Genomic DNA, 14418 nt, shown 5'->3' on the forward strand with positions numbered 1-14418 from the left:
ATCTTCAAAAAATATTTTGCTTCTGATTAATGGTTCCCCCAAACCACCCTCCTTTTTCACCAACCCCATTCCTTTTCTCATGTCCTTCCCCTCCTACTTTCCTGTAGGGTAGTATATATTTCTGTACTCAATTTAGTGTGTCTGTTATTCCCTCTTCGAGTCAATTCTGTTGAGAGTAAGGTTCAAATGCTCCCCCATGTCCCTTATCTTCCCGCACTGTAAAAGCTATTTCACAACTCTTTTATGTAACTTAATTTAATCCATTCTACCTCGTCCTTTCCCCTTCTCCCAGTAAATTCCTCTTTCTCACGCCTTAATTTTATTTTTTTAGGTATCATCCCATCATATTCAACTCACATTCATATACTTTATTTATGTATACTGCTTGTAGCTACCCCAATAATAATAAAATTCTTAGGAGTTACAAGTATCAACTTCCCATAGGTTAACCTTATTCAATCCCTTACGATTTTTTTTTGCATCACTGTCTTTTCTCAATATTTTCCTTTAACTCTTTTACTTGACCTTTAAAATCATTTTTGAACACTTCCGGGACTCTTTTTTTTTTTGGAAGGGGGTGCTGAGGCCAATTCACATTATCATTGATGCATTGGATGTAGGGGTTTCAACTTTGTTGTCTTCTCCTTAGTTTATGCTTTTATCTTCCCTTTAAACATAGTAATTTTCTATGGTCAATTTTTATTATTGTTGTTGCTGTTGTCATTGCTTGCTCATTTTTCCAGCGTATTTCTTGCTATGAACTTTGTGTTAAAGTTAGGCTTTGCTCCTGGGTTGGAGAGGTCACTGTTGTAAACTTTAGGTTTTTTGCACATATGTTTTCAAAAATAGTTTTGGGGGTCCAAGTTTTCAGCTCTTCCACTGTTTTATGATCTAAGGAGAGGTGTGCTTACTACTCCCCTGCCCTGTACTTTGGTATATGAGTGACCAGCATGCACTATTTTCAGCCCTGGAACTGTGACCAGGGCCCTGCCCCACAGTGGCCACAAGCTCTGGTATGTTAGTGCTCCTCCTCCCTTTGGGAGTGCAGACCAGGACTTTGACATCCAAGTATGAGCAAAGCAACAGAATTATCATCACCAGTAGTCATAAAGGGAATCCAATTAGACAGAGAGCCTAGGCATGATTCTGAGGGGTTTTGATGATCTCAAAAGAGGAATGGAATAGTTGGGGAAAATGAATGCACTGGCAGAGGAAGAAGGGAGAGGGATGGAAAAAATTATCTCACATTAATGGAGTATGCAATATATATGTGTGTGTGTATCTATATATTTTATACATATATACATATAGATATAAAGATATAGATATATAGATGCACACACACATATGTGTGTGTGTGTATATATATATATGTGTGTGTGTACATATATGTGTGTGTGTGTGTGTGTGTGTGTGTATCAGAGGGAAGAGGGGATGAAATATTACTGTAATTTCAAATGAATAAAGGAAGGAAGAATATGCATACCCAAACTCTTGGCTACAGAAACATATCTTATCCAACAGGCAAATAGGAAGAAAATGGATTAACAGAAAGGAGAAGTGATAGGAGGGGGGTTAGATTAAGGGAGGCATTAGAAATAAAACAAACTTTTAAAGAGGAAGCAAAGAATAAAGAAGGACAGATACAAGCAAATTGGGTGGAGTAATATATACAAGTAGTAATTTTAACTACGAATGGCAATGGGATGAGCTCACTCATTAAACAGAAGAAGATAGCAAAATGGATTAGAAGTTAGAATGGAACAATTTATTTACAAGAAACACAACTGAAAGAGTTAAAGGGATGGAGTAGAATTTGTTATGCTTCAGATTAAATAAAAAAGGTAGGGGTAGCAATCATAATCTCAGATGAAGCAAAAATAGATCTATTTAAAAGAGATAAGCAGGGATCTGCAATTTGCTAGAAAGTATCATAGACAATGACTTAATATCAATATTAAACATATATGCATTAAATGGAATAGTATCTAGATTTTTAAAAGAAAAATTTTAAAAGTTGAGGGAAGAAATAGTAAAAAAAAAAACAGCTATGATACCAGCAAACTTTAATTTAGCCCATTTCCAACCAGTACAAATTAAGCAAAAAAAAAAAAAAGTCGTAAAACCTGAATAGAATTTTAGAAAAGTGAGACATGACAGATCTCTGGAGAATATTAATTGAAAATAGAAAATAAATACTAATTTATCAGCAAGCATGGGCATTTCTAAGACAATTGAGCACATATTAGGATATTTTAAAAAATCTCATCAACAAATTCAGAGAAACAGTAATATTAAATGTTTCTTTTACTGACCATAATACAATAAAGGGCCTTTGAAGCAAAGACTAAAAATTAATTGGAAACTAAATAATTGAATCCCAAAGAACTGATGCATCAAAGCATAAAGTATAGAAGTAATCAATAACTTCACTAAAAATAATTACAACAGTGAGGCAAAACACCCAAATTTGTGAGATGCAGTTAAAGAAGTACATAGTAGACAATTTGTATCACTAAACTCTTCCATCAGCAAAAGAGATAAAGAAAATATCAATGATTTAGACATGTAACAAAAGGAAAAAACCTAGAAAACCAACAAATTAACCCCCCCCAAAATCACAGTATAAATCCTAAAACCAAAAGAAGAATTAATAAAATTGAAAGTAGAAAAGCAATATTGAACAAATAAATAAAGTAGAAGTTGTTTTTAAAAAAGTTAAAATAGATAAGTCATTAGCTAATTTGATTGAGAAAAAGAAAGAAGAAAACCAAACTACCAGTATAAAAAAGTGAAATAGATTTACAACCACTGGAGAACAGATAGATAGATATAGGTATAGATATGTTCAGAGATATTTTGCCCATATATAAGCCAATAAATTTATCTAAATGAAATAGATGAAAATTTATCTGTTAAGGGTGTTGCCATCTTGTCCAGTTACTCAGATTTAGAACCTTGCAGTCATCCTTGACTTCTTAGCCTCCTTGATCCCCTATACATAATTAATTGCAATGTCTTCTTGATGCAATCTCCCAAATATCTCTTACATTTCTTTTTTTTTTCTATTTTTTCCCTTTATTTTTACTGCTATCATACTAGTACAGGCCATCATCACCTATTGTAATAGCCTCCTAATTTATCCAACTGCCTTAAGTTTCTCCCCTCACCTATCCATTTTCTGTATAACTATTGAAATGTCATTCTTAAAGCATGGGTCTGATCATGCCATTCCACTGCTCAATAAATTCTAATTGCTTCCTGTTTCCCATGCAAACTCCCCTAGTTGTCATTTAAAGTCCATTATGACCTGGCCCCAACTTACCTTTGAAGTCATCTTCTATAATACTCGTCTTGATGTACTTTATAGTTTAGTCAAACTGTTTTATTTTTTTTTCTCTTCCACATACATTTTAATCAATTTCAAGCTCTTTGCCTTTGCAAAAGCTGTCTCCCGTGATTAGAATGTACTCCTTCCTTATTTCTCCTTCTTGGTCTCTCTACTCTTCTTCAAAACTCAGTTCAAGCACCACTTCCTCTATGGTACATTTTCTGAAGCATCCAACCCCATCCTAAAAATTATCTTGTATTTATTTCACGTATTTTACACAATATGCAAAACATTTTTATACAAACAGTCCAAGGGGATAGAAATTAAGTAAGGGTTGCTTCATTTTAGTCATTGTATACACAGTGTCTTACATAGAATAAGTAGTTGAGTTTTTGATTGGTTCATTGATTGCTTAAGTAATTGATTTCTCTTGGCCTCAGTTTCCTCATCTGTAAAATGACTAGGTTAGATTAATTGACCTCTAGATCCCTTCTGGCTGTAAATTCATTATCTTTTTATTCTATAAACTTAAGAAACACTAAGATTCTTTATGTCTAGGGCCATGAAAAGCATGCAATAAAAGCAATAATGGCACTTGCCTTTAAGGAACCTATCTGCTCCCCAACTCCACTGCCCCATGGATGTACTCTCTGGTAACTGGGATTACTTTACACCCTTCTTAAGATTCTACACTAAGTAAGGGGGGATGTAGGTGTCGTGTGTTTCTCTGTCCAAAGTACTCATGGTACCAATGTGAAAAACTTATTGTGTGGTAACTCATGGTTTCTGGTGATCTCATGTCTGGCATGTGGCCTGAGATGCTTTTTCTTCCTCTAGAATTACTTTTCTATATACTTGCTTACCTGCATGCTCCCTCCACTTCATGGAATGAAAGCTTTTTGAAGGCAGAGGATATTTTCCTTTTGTCTTTTCTCGCTAGGCTCTAGCACAGGACTTCCAACAGAGTAACAGTTAATTATCTAATCTAATTTAATGGAAATCATTGACTATATTGAGAAGCATGAATTCTCAGCCCAAAATAATAATTTCGCTGAGAACACTTCCCCCTCCCTCACCAACCTGGCAACCTAGAGTCACCCTCTCACTTTCATGAGCCTCATTGGCAACATCAGGAATTTAGAAGTGATCTGTCCCCATTCCATGTTAGCAGTTCAATTTTGTTGATAATTGACACCCTCAGTCAATATTCTCTACTTTTTTCTCAGTCATTTTCTTGAAAAATAAACTGCCTACCTATTCTTTCAAGGAATGTTCTGCCTTCATAGGTTGCTTGATCACAGAGTTTTGGATCAGTGGCCTTGGAAATTGGAGATTTATGTCCTATTTTGGGGCCATTTTGTAACTCAAGTTGCATATCTTCACAATATATTACCTACCATCTGATGAACAAAGTGCCTTGACAAACTGCACTCTAAACCAATTTAGCTAATGTCGTGTGTTCAAGAAATTTGGCTTTTATTGGTATCCATTAATTAATTTTATTTCAACAATTTTGTATGTGTCCAAACCACTATATGTCCCCTTTTCTGAAATGTTTTCCACCAACCTTAATTAATTCAACTTATTCCCCTTTCAAAACCTAGATATCACATAAGTGCTCTTACAATGCAACTAAATGCTACTAAATAAACATTGGATACCCAGAGAAGCCTAACCAAGTAGGAGAGAAGGTATAATTATCTATAAAGTACATCTAGTCCAGGGGTGGGGAACTTGTGGCCTCTGACCCTCTAGGTCCTCAAGTGTGGCCCTTTGACTGATTCCAAACTCCTCAGAACAAATCCCCTCAATAAAAGGATTTGTTTTGTAAAACTTGGACTCTGTGAAAAGGCCACACCCAAGGACCTAGAAGGCTACATATGGCTTCAAGGGCACAGGTTCCCCACCCCAGATCTGACCCAACAAAATCTTTAGGAAACTAAAACATAGGATCACTAGAACTTCTTGGGTTTTTTTACCTAAAGTTCCTACTTTCCATGTAGGTACACCCCATGTTTTCCTTCTCCCAGATCTGGAAGGTTCATGAAGATGGGAACCAATGCTATTCAAGTGATAGTAGATGGTTAGAAGGAATTTGTATTCTGGGATAGGTTCTTTTCCTGATGTAGGCACAGTAAAATTCAGTACTTGAGAACATATTTAGGGACTTTCCTGATACCTCCATGTGCCCAATTTAGTTAAAATATATTAATAGCACCTAACACAGGAATTTACCTTTAATGTGCATTCAATAGATGCTTATTGAATTGACTTGAATTAATTCATAGCTTAATGTAAAGAAAGAACCATCTGACAATTAGAACTTCCCAATAGGGATTTTTTTTTTCTGGTAGACAATAATCTTCCTGTCACCAGAGAAATCTAGAGACTGAAAACATCTGCCAGCAGTGCTTTGGAAGAAATTCCTTCACTAAGTTGGAGAATGAATTAGATTACCATTAAGGTCCAACTATTTCTTAATTCTTTGATTTTATTTTCACATTTAAACCATTTTTGTCCAATTTCTTGACATGCTTAGTTCCCCCAACCTAACATTCTTTGTTATCTAGAGCTATTGCTAAGTTCTTTGTTCATTATTTTTAAAAGTTAAAAAAAATAATTGCATCAACAATGTTGATCATATCAATCCATTCCTTTTCCTTTCCCATAAAAAAGGAAAAAAAAAACTTCTTATTTGTGACAAGTATAACTATTACCTTAAGGTGTTGGTTGAACTTGATCTTTAAAGCACATGCTATTTCTCAAAATCTGCCATTATGTGTCCCAATCAGAGGATTGTAAGATCATTCCATGAGTTGCAGATGATAAGACAATTGCCTTCCTGAGTATTAAGATTCATGCACTCTGATCAGGCTTGGGAAGAGACCAAATATATGCCCCCTTAAAAACAAAACAAAAGAAAAGAGCCCTTCAAGTTCTGAACAGGAGAAAGGTATTAAGAAAACAGCTAATTTTCTTTTCCAAGTTGTGTTATGTAAAATTGAAGACATTTATAAGTGCCTGTGGTTTCATTACCATACAGTATTTGGGATATGTTGCTCTTTTATTAGTCAATGTGGAATCAGTCTGTTGCACAGATGTCAGCAAAATGGAGGGTGCAATTGTTGGAAGGACATGCACCACAATGCCAGATGACTCTGAAAACAGGTTTTTACTTTTACATAAAACACACAAATGGGTTGTATAACATTCAAAACCATCTCAAAACTAATCTATTTTTCATTCCAGTGGCAGTTCAGAGGCATTAACGATCAAGATATGCACAGAAATGAAGGAGCAAAAATTACCATTCATATTTTGCAAGGGGAGCAAATGAGGCCCAGAACAGTTTTTCCTTTCCTGAACTTAAATTTTCCTAACAGCTTCACAAACTCAGAAGGTTGCATATACATTTCAGTTGGAAAAGCAAAGAGATTCATATAGTGATGATAACTAAATGTAGAAACTTCCCCATCCTGAGCTTGTAGAGTTGTATAGGAAGAAAATCAGGCTGAGTTCTCAGTGTACAACCTAAGGAGGGGAAAAGAGCATTGCTTTTATTCACTATGTGTTTCTTCATATTTTATTGATGTACAAATTTATTTTCAATTAGAGTAGTAGGATGAGAGTGCCTGAGGCCTTTCACATGGCTTTGCCAAGCCCTGGGATTTCACTTGGTTAACAAGGCTCCACAGATATCTTAGGGTTATAAGTTTGAAGATGGGATCTGAGGTTAGGGGGATAAAGTGCTGGAGTAAATAATAAACATTCAAGGTCACAATTTTCAAGATTAGGAATCTGGTGATTTGAGATTAAGTGGCTTTTATATTTACAGATGAGATTTGAAGAGCAAATGGATAAGGATGTAGAAGGGCTTTTTAGACAGTTTAGGGCTATACCTTGATCTTGATAGAATAAACTACCAATCCCCAATCCCAGCTGCAGTTTAAGCTGGTGGTCTCTCTACTGTTTTTCAGGCAATCAGTAACTCTGAAAGCCATCTGATCTTAAATTTAACCCTCAGAATACAATTTCAGATTAATTCTGACTTCAACAATGAATATATGCAAAGCCAGCATTATATACTAGGCATAATAGGTAATTGGATGTTTAGGAAAAAAAAAGTATGCAACATAGTATGTGGTAAGATCCTCAAGAATAGGTCAATATAAAAAAAAATTAGATAATAACACAAGATAACATGCAATTAAATTTTAAATTGTGTTATCAATCAATAAACACTTAATAAGTGCCTACTAAATGCCAGCATTGTGTTAAGATCTGGGGATACAAAAAGAGTTAAAACATAGTCCTGCTCCCAAGAAGCTTATGATCTAATAGGGGTGACAACATATAAACAAATATTCACAAATCAAGCCAAATACAGGAAAAGGAGGAAGTAATTAACAAAGGAAAGGCACTAAAATTAAAAGGAGTTAAAAAAAAGGTTCCAGCAAAAGATTGGATTTTAGTTGAGACATAAAGGAAGACAGGGACGTCAGTAGGTGGAGCTGAGGAGGGAGAGCATTCTAGATACGGGTGACAGCCAGAGAAAATGCCCAGAGTTGAGAGAGAGGGTGTCTTTTTCCAGTACTTTAAATGATCAGTATGAGTTCATAATAAGGGATTAAATAAGGAATAGTATTATTAGAGAAGACATTATGAACAAGATGACAGTTGAACTAGGCCTTCAAGGAGAAGAAGTATTTATATGGGCAGAGGGGAGGAGAAAGGGCATTGCAGAAAAAGGGAAAACTGGAATGAAGGCACAGAGGTAGAAATAAATATCATGTATTTTTGCTTGTTGGTTTTAGGTTGTTGGTTTTGAAATTTCATCAGTATGGTGAATTCCCAACAGAGAAATTCCTTTAATAAATGTGGATGAGCGATTCTTCTATAACTAATAGTTTTGTAAAGTTGTATGAGGGCCAGAAAATTGAATTGTCTTGCCCATGATTACACACCAGTCTTCTTGATTCTAAAGCTAGTCCTCAATCCAGTATGACAATCTGGCTTGCAGGTTACCAACTATTAAATATAACAGTAAACCTTTGCCATTGCTGAGCTTGTAGATGGTCCAGGAGTGCAAGAGCTAATCATTAGTTCCTCGTGTAATACTTTAGTAGATACGACAGTAGAAAGTTGTTTCCAAGGCTGAGTTCCTCCTGTGGTTGAATATTTAAAAGGCAATCACTGACAACCAGAGCTTTATGTGAGAGGTAAACAGATTTGAGAAGATCAGATTCAGAGAGCTGTATTGTTGAAAAATTTCTTTTGTTTGAAATGCTTGTTTTATTCCATAAATAAAAAAAATTAATAATGAAAAGAGAAAGAAAGAAGATGGAGCACCTCTATATTTTTAAACTTCCAAGGATGCCAAAACTTTTACCAATCATAAAAAAGAGTGCCTCTAAAATAAAGTGCTGTTTTTGGAGGCAAGAAGATCTGAGTTCAAATCCTATATCAAATAGTTATGTAACACTGGATAGGTCAATTCACCATTCAGGCGCAATTTCATCTTTAAATAGGGAAAATTATAACACACATACCTATGGTATTTGTGAAGGTCAAATAAAATAATATTTGTAAAGCACTTTGAAAATACTATATAAATGTAATTTTCTGCTTGCCTATCTATGTATCTATCTATGTATCTATCTAAACATGAATATCAAATAACTCTCCCTGTACTATTCAGAATTAGACTTCAAAAAAATCATTCAAATTTTTTGTGACTCAGTTTCTTCCCCTGTAAAACAGGATTTTAATGCCTTTGCCTGTGTTCCCTTTGTAAATTTAAAGGGCTATTATAAATGTAAAATTCAGACAATGACTATCTAGCTCTGAGCCTCTTAAGTCCATGGAGGTGAGATAGGAACCAAACAAATATGTGTAGGTCAATCAAAAATTTCCTGGGGAAAGGACTAAAAGAAAGTTTAAAAATGTTGAGTTTCTTTAGACTAGAAGAAAGAAGGTCAAAAGAATCCATATTCTGATTTTTTCAAATATTATGATAAGATTTTGTATGAATGCTGGTTAAACTTCTCTATTTTCAAAGACTGGAGAAGCAGGAAAAGGCTTAAGCTACAGGAGAAGGTATTTAAAATACATTTGAGGAACAAAAATAACACCTTGTTATTTAAAATATTGGGGAACATAACTAAGGGTAGTTAGGGATTCTCTTTTGTGAATTTTTCAGGAAAAGGCACTCAGTTGTCTTTCTTGAACTCAATATGGAATTCTGCCTAGAAGTGGAAGAATGGCCCAATTTATGTTTTTTTAAGGTCCCTTCTATATGAACTCATCAAAACACAAAGGAATGCATAAGGAACATGAAGATATTTCCCTTGCTTGGCAATACGATGGATCCCTGTAGATATTAAATGTAGCAGCCCCCAATATCATAGTACAGGACAGGACAGTTCCTTTAAACTGAAACTATCTCGATCCAGAGTGCCAGAATTAAAAGTCCAGTTCATACAAGTATTAAGGAAGACAGGAGGAGTTAAAGGCACAGGGAAGGAGAGATGCCTAAATCACCCAGTTTATCACTTCACAGCTTGAACTGTCAGAAACTGGGCAGGCATGGTCTTGCTTTACTTGTTGCTAAACTAAAATTAAGAGGACTGGGGTGGGGAAAACAGTTCCTCCTGTGATTGAATGTTTAAAAAGCTATTATTGACAATGAGGACTTAGTGCCAGAGATAAACAGATTTGAGAAGATCAGATTCAGAGGCTGTATTGATAAGAAGGTTCTTTGGGTTTGTTTGTTTGTTTTTCTTTATAATTTAGCATTCTTATACAGCTGAAATGTGCTGGATTTTGTGGCAAGAAAAGTTTGGTAGCATCAGTCACCCTGACAATGATTAGTTTGTTTCCATTATCATCTTTTGTTTAGTGTCAATATCACTCATCAGCTGCTGCTCACATAATGCACTGTCCATCTTTCTGGGCAAGTACTGTAATTATCCAATAACCACACAGTATTGATTGGAGGGCCCTGTGCCCTAGTTGGCAGTCCAAATTGCTCAAACTTCAGAACTTCGACAGACAGAGTTGTTTCTAATGTACTTCCCAATAAGATGCCTCATAAAGGAAATCTGAAGTTTCTTCTTCAGCTTTCTATAGAGAACTCCAGAGTTCACACAACTTTGTTTTTTAGGGACATCTAAAGTTACATACCAGCTGTAGGCCTAAAGCTTTGTAAAGCTTTGCGAGAAACCTGCAGAGCTCGGTGGGACCCAAGTCCTATCTGAGGTTCCCAAAGCCCTTTTAATAATGCAGCTTCAGTTTACTACCAGGATACCATGTTGTGAAACATCAAAACCCATCATGAGCAAAGCATCATGCAGCCCTGGACAATGCCTTGGCGATCCTCTCATCTACTCATTGACAAACCTTTCATCTTATGCTTCAGTCTCAGTGAATCACCTCTCTTCAAAGCTACTTTCACTGACAGTACTGAAGGATCAAAACCAAAAACAATGTGGGGGTGGGGAGGACCCTCAATTATGAGAACAGTGATGACAGGTTGGATCTGCCAGTAGCTTCCCAAATCTTATAGCTGTATCCATCTTTTTTCTTTTTTTTTTTTGTTGTGGCTGTTGCTGTTGTTAGCACCAGAAGTCGATGGGCTGTTCCCCAAAATGCATTTATATTCCCATCCATGATTTATTTGAATTGAATTCGAAGGCATGTAAAATTAGTCATTGAATGTCTTAAAACCAACACACATACATACACACACACACACACACACACACACACACACACACACACACACCCCTACCAGGATCTTAGCTGAATACTCATCTTCCTATCATTTTTCTCTAATAGCTACCCAATAATGTTAGTACATATAATACTTTCTACCTCTGACTAGAACAGTATAATGCTGGATGTGATTTCTAAGTCTTTCAATACCAAAATATATACACTTTTATAATGTATGATAATTATGTGAGGTACATAGTGCAGGTGACTAAGAAAGTACTTTGCACATAGCAGGTCCTGGTTATATGGGAATGAATTTTTTTTTAATTGAGATACTGAGGAGCTATTCCATTGCTAGAAAGGCACCTGTTTTGGGCTGTTTCTAAAGGACACGCGAGATCCATCAACCCTTGATTGGTACTCATATGCTTTGGTGATTGGAACCTGTGAGAAAAATTCATTGGTTGGGGCAGCTAGGTGGCACTGGAGTCAGTCAGACCTGAGTTGAAATCCAGCCTCAGACACATAATACTCACTAGCTATGTGACTCTGGGCAATTGCCTCAAAAAAAAAAAAAGAAGAAAATGATTGGTAAATAAATCAGGAGCAATAACCACCTTGGTAGGACATAAGAGCTGTCAAAAAGCTTTATGTACCTTTCTGATGCAGTCAACAATCTTTGAAGACATATACACTACCTTGAACTTCCAACAAGGTAGGGCAAGGATTTCACTTCCTCTTCCCAGTGGCTATGTTGGCCCCAAGAATCACAGGGACATAGTAAAGGCAAACAGCATGTACTTGCCTAGGCAACCCTAAGGATGGATATTCAGTCACTAGCTAAATTTCTTTTTGAACTTAGGGGGCTTCCCTCACCCCCTCCCACTTAGCATAAGTCAACAATGATCCTGAAAGACAGATATATGCACCATTGGAAGCCAAAGTCTGAAGTTTCATTCAAGTCCTCTGCTTTCAATTACAATTCTCTCTTCTTCTCCCTTCTTCTCCCTCTACCTATCAACATCAAAGGAAAAATAAACCTTTAAGTTGTCATCAAAATCTCCTCAAGAGTTTTCTCAATTACTATTGGCACTTCCCTTCTGTTGTTTTCCAAGCATTTGGATAAAAAAGTTCTCTGTAAAGCCCAAATTCTTTCTTTAGCAATTGTTGTCCCTTCCCTCTAGCCAAGTCTTGGTGGAAATGGATGACACAGCTCAACATCAACTAACTGAATAATTCTTCAAATATCTCAAGTTCATTGTTAAAATCCTTCTAAACTCTCTTCTACTTGAAGAAATTGCAAAAAAAAAATTGCAGCAGAAGCCTAGACCTACAAGACTTCTGTCTCCCCCTATATCTGTCCTTTGTCATTTACAACATGTCCCTGCTGCCTGTATTCCTTTTTCAAATTTTGTTTCCCTCTGAATGGGCTATTGCACTGATGGCTTTTGGCAGTTGCAGAGTGTTAAACCTGCATGTGAAATTAATCTGTGGGATCAGAGTCACATAACAGGACCCACTAGAAATGATTTTTTTTTTGCAACTTCTCGGTTACTCTTATATTAGAGTTTTAGTGCAATGAACAAGAACAATAATCCATTTTATTGTACGAAAAAATTCTTTCCTTTCAACAGTCACCTCTTTGTGAGTTCTAACCACAGGTTGGTTCCATTTTAGATTATCCCTTCAGTTAGATATAGCTGGTCTTAGGAATTAGGCAACCTGTCTCAACTGAAATAGGAGAAGGAATAAAAGCAAGGGAAAAGCCATTCTGTTTTTTTCTTTCAATAAATTATTGAAAGGCCATCACTTAGGGCAATTCCTGTGAGTAAAATTTTGAAAAAAATTGAAAAAAATGAATGAATGGATAAATGAATGAAGCTTCCTGAACTGCATCAACCCACAAGATGTTTTTTTTTCTCTTCTGAAGTACTGTAGAATTCAAGTCATCAACTTCTCATTTCAGTTTATCATAGTAGCAGCAACAGAAGATTGCATAGAAGATATTGTTTGGTAAAAATGCACTTTAAATGGGTAACTGGATCACTATGTCATAAATAGGTAGATTGGGAGAGTACAGAACTATGATTTTTATCGATGTGGGGAATCTGTCAAGGGATTTTATGAAATTAAACCAGTATGTGTCAGAGAGAGAATTTGAGCAGGAGTCTTCCTGACTTCAGTGCTGATGATGTAGCCCAGGGGTTTTGAAACATTGGCTTTGAAATTTTTATCTCTTTAGAAAACTTTTTAAAGACTATAGGCCCTTTCACATAATATTTTAAATGCATAAAATATATATATATATAATTAAAAAGGAAACCAATTATATTGAACTACAGCTATCTAAATATCTATCTCTATCTTTAAATATGTATGTGTAATGTTCATAGAACCCCAAGTTAAAAGTTACTATTGAGAATATTTTGATTAAAGATACCATACAGAGAGGAGGTGAGAGATGATGAAAAATCTATTGGACTTGATGTTCGGTCCTTTTTGATTTTTTGTGAGCCCATATCCTGTTTTCTTGGTGAAGATGCTGGAGCCATTTGCCATTTCCTTCTCCAGTTCATTTTACAGATGAAGAAATTGAGGCAAACAGCCTTGCCCATGGTCTCACAGTTAGTGTCTGAGGTTGCATTTGAACTAGGAAGATGAATCTTCTTGAGTCCCAGCCCCAGGCTCTATCCACTATTTTGGGGATACAAATAAGAAAAATAAGAACCAGCCCATAACCTCAAGGAATTTACAACCTATTGGGGAAAGACAACATACAAAAGGAAGCTGAAAAGTGTATGTAAGGGGGTCTCACTGGAAGTCCATGGGGGAAATAAGGAGAGAGGCAACTGGAAGTAAGTTGAGAAAGTATAGAGAATCAAAACCTAGTTGTACACAACTACATGGAACAAGTAGATATTAATTTGAGTTCAGTGTGTAGACATTAATGTGAATTGTCATTCTAAATTAATTGTTCTTTTTATTCTAAGTAATAGTACTATAAGAGTAAGCTTTCTAAAATACTTTTCATTCCTAAAATGCATATAATCATAATCTAAGATTAATCTCAAACCATAAAACTTTTTAGTCCTCTCAGAGAGTATAGAGTTATTTCCTAAGGGTTAGATTACATTTTTAAAAATATATTGTACAAGATATAATGCATTTCCTCCAGGAAACCTTCCACAATTAACTTTATCCTTACTCTGATCACTCTTTAATTCACTGCTCCACTCATTCTGTCTATTTTCAGCAAGCACCGTATTGTTTGGTATTTATTGCTCTGTTGCTGTATATTTGGTCTCTGGTAGTTTCATATATGCCTTGCCTCCCCAACTAGACTATAATGATACACCGACAGTAGGGGATTGCAT

This window comes from Phascolarctos cinereus, unplaced genomic scaffold (assembly GCF_003287225.1).
Source record: "Phascolarctos cinereus isolate Bilbo 61053 unplaced genomic scaffold, phaCin_HiC Scaffold_3;HRSCAF=262, whole genome shotgun sequence".
In the NCBI taxonomy this organism is placed as follows: domain Eukaryota; kingdom Metazoa; phylum Chordata; class Mammalia; order Diprotodontia; family Phascolarctidae; genus Phascolarctos; species Phascolarctos cinereus.